Raw genomic sequence first — 3589 nt, forward strand, 5'->3', positions numbered from 1 at the left:
CTGCCGTCGCAGAGCGGGATGAAAGATATGCGGGGGAACACATGCATGCTGAAGGATGCCAAAGGAGCCGGGCAGATGCGACAGGACTTCGGAGAAAAGAGACGACTACACTGCGTGACATTTCAAAACTGTGTCTTTACACCACCTTTAATTCGGATACGCGATTATCATCCTTACTCCGACAATATAAAGTTGCCTGCGCCAGTCGATTGGTGGAGATACGACGTTTTGTATACGAAATGGAAATGTCCTCTAATGTGTCGCCCGATTTGGAGCGTTAGCTTTAAAAGTGTGGTGGGTAGAGGCGAGTTTCGCTCGAGTTTTGTTTGTCGCTTGCGGTGTGTCGGCCGGCGGGAGCAGTGTCGCGAGTGTCGCCGGTGCGACAAGGACGGGGCGCGGGTGGGGCCCGGGCGCGGCGCGGGGTGGGAGGTGTCACCACGAGCTTTTTAGGGACTTGAGGCCGGATGAGCGCGAACAGAGGCAGCGTTTCTGCTGATTTTATGACGGTTTCGCGCAGATGTGGCCTTTTCAGTGGCGCTGTGCGTCACTTGTAATGAAACTATGGTTTATTTTGTTAGGCATTCTAGCGTCTATGTGTTAGGGCACATTAAATTATACGTTTGACGGTCTGATGTGGCGAACGTCTTCGAGAACCGGTCTAGATTTAGTTATGTTTAATCCGTAGTTAATTTAAACCTGAGATACTTCGATATACCTAGATAAAGCATGTATCTAGCCAACAGCTCTATTACATTCTCAATTCAAGTTAACAAGATTGTACAAACGCCGACTTTACTTTAATCATACTTTCGTGGATTCGCACAAAAAACACAAATCCACTTGTCACCGTCAACGTCGTTTACAAAAAATGACTTTTTTCCGACAAACGATCATCTCATTTCCCAACAATGAGTTAGCGCCACCGTGCAATTATCCCACAATGGGCCCGACAGCGACACTGGTCCGCAACAATGACATTTGTCGCTGACAATAAATGATATTTGTCGGCTTGTTGAGGACCACAGGCTTTGTGTTACTGTCGGTTGGTTGCGAATGGTATTTGCGAGTTTTTGCAACGTTGTCAGCCCACCCACATGGTTACACTCGTATCATGTATTTCGGCAGCTTTTTGTGTTTATTCGTTTGTGTAATTGCGAATGTTTTGTTTGGATTTTCAATTATTGATGCTATTGTAGCTTTAGGCGAATCTGGCGCCATTGCCGGTGGGTAAGTTTATTTGCATTAGCAGATAAAACAAATGTAGTTAAAAATATTAGATTGTTATAAGATTAATGGTATTTTAATAATTACTTAGTTATTTATTAGAGCATAATTAATTTTATTAATTTTATTCTTGGGTATTTTAAATATAGCTTTACAGAGTTTAAGTAGATACTGTATTATATAACCTTATTTATTGAATATGTTTTAGCGACAGGGATCATCACAATAGAGAGAACAGAACTGCTGTCATCGCGTATAAATGTGCGGATTCAACTCCATTTTTTAAAAACTAAATATATATGTTTTGCCGTCTTTTAACATCTTTCTTTCATATTTAATGAAAATATAATATGAAAGAGTAAATTTTTCCCAAACCATATAGTGAAGATATCACATATACCTTTACAATGTGTTACATATTATGGCAGACTTCATTAGACAGTCGATAACTCTTGGTTTCGCAAAATGTCGTAGTTTAATAACCATCTGGCATTTACGTATTTATTTAATTAATATTTATCCTTCAAGTATCAAATCGACGGGTCATAGGTTTACTAGTACAAGTGCAAAAACATAACTTTATAGGGCGGCGAATAAACATTTTAATCTTTGTAAATTTGTTATAGTTTAACAGAAATGATTAAAATTTTGTAATACCCCCATTTTTATAACAATTTAAAATTTAAAGATTTATGTTGAACTATGGAAAATTTACAAAGATTAGAATGTTTAAATCGCTCTCCTGTAAGGTTGTGTTTTTGCACTTGAACTAGTGTATGTAGGACCCGTCAAAATATAAAATAAATGATCATTCCTAACCTTGTACACGGACCATTCTTAATAATTGCGTCATTTACATATATACTTGTTTTTTCCTAACTTTATACGTAATGCGAGTTTAATAGCTAAGCACTTGGCTAAGACCATTATAATTTATAACAATTACCATTGTTTCGGCCATTTTGAGTGATGTGCACTAATGGCGGCAGATTATCGAGTGTCGTTTGTTTGTTCGTTTATGTATCGTTTTGTATGGGCGTTATTGCTTTCGCTCGTTAAATGTGGGAATGGGATTTTGTAAGTCGTGTCCTGTTGTCGAGTTCGTGAAAGCTGGATATGCTATCGAATTATTATGTTAATAAGGTGCATTTTTGTAAATAGTTATGAAAATATCATGTATATTTTACATTGAGTCTGTAATATGTAGTAAAATGAAAGCTTTTGAGTGAGTGCGGCACATTTTGGTAATAAATATTGAACAGAAGGATTACTTAATGAAACTATTTTATGTAAAATTAATAAAGTTATGCAAATAAGTGCAAAATATTAAAATAAAAAGAGCAAAATTCCCCAACTTTTTAAAATATTTATAAATATTATTCCTATAAAATATACTGTTGCACATCTCAGCTATGGTATATTTTACTCTCACTCAACTTACAGACAGAAGTCTACACAAATATATTAATCAAGATAATAATACGTTTAAAACACAAGCTAATTCGATAATATCCCAAAACAATATCTAACATCTGCGTTTGAAATTGGCTCTACGCAATACGAAGGACACGCAATAAAATGTATAACGATTCTTTCTGGGGTCCAAATAAAAGAGCCGAAAAAACTCGTCACCTGTCGTGTCATTTGGTACCAATAAACAGGCCGCCAAAGAAAACACGGAATTAGAAAAAAATATATCGGCTAAAACTGACCGAACTTGTTTTACAAATACGATTGTGGATCTGCCGACTTTTGGCTATACGAACGATTTTAAACTCTACAATGTTTTGATAAGGTTTAAAGTGAAAACTGTTGAATGTATTTTTTTTCAGATGACATTTTTTTCGACTAATCGTTTTGACTGACGAATATTTACGATGTGAATCTTTTACGGTAAAATTTTGGGACCGACTTCATTAGTTCCCTGACAATGCTGTTTGTGATATAATTGCGATTGGCTTTGTCACTATTTTCGTCTCGGTTACGGTCCCTACTGAACTTATTGAAATTTATTGGTGCAATTTGGGTTTGGAGTTTCGAAAATCAATCTTGAACGCTTGAATATATAATACATGATTATCTATAATAATTAGTAGGTACCTTCATTTCAATATGGATGAAAAGTAGCTTTTAAATTGTCTATTAGAAAAATGAACCTGATTTCTCTCGAATTTTTCCGGATTTTTTCCCTGACATAATGATAATAATAATATAAACCCTCTATTGTTACTTTTATTCTCTATTACTGATAAGGATTAGGCCTTAGTCCACCACGCTGGCCTAGTGCGGATTGGTACACTTCACACACCCTCAAAATTGTAGAGAACTTTTGAGGTATGCAGGTTTCTCTCACGATGTTTTCCTT

The sequence above is a fragment of the Manduca sexta genome, chromosome 8, assembly GCF_014839805.1.
Source record: "Manduca sexta isolate Smith_Timp_Sample1 chromosome 8, JHU_Msex_v1.0, whole genome shotgun sequence".
NCBI classification, from domain to species: Eukaryota; Metazoa; Arthropoda; class Insecta; order Lepidoptera; family Sphingidae; genus Manduca; species Manduca sexta.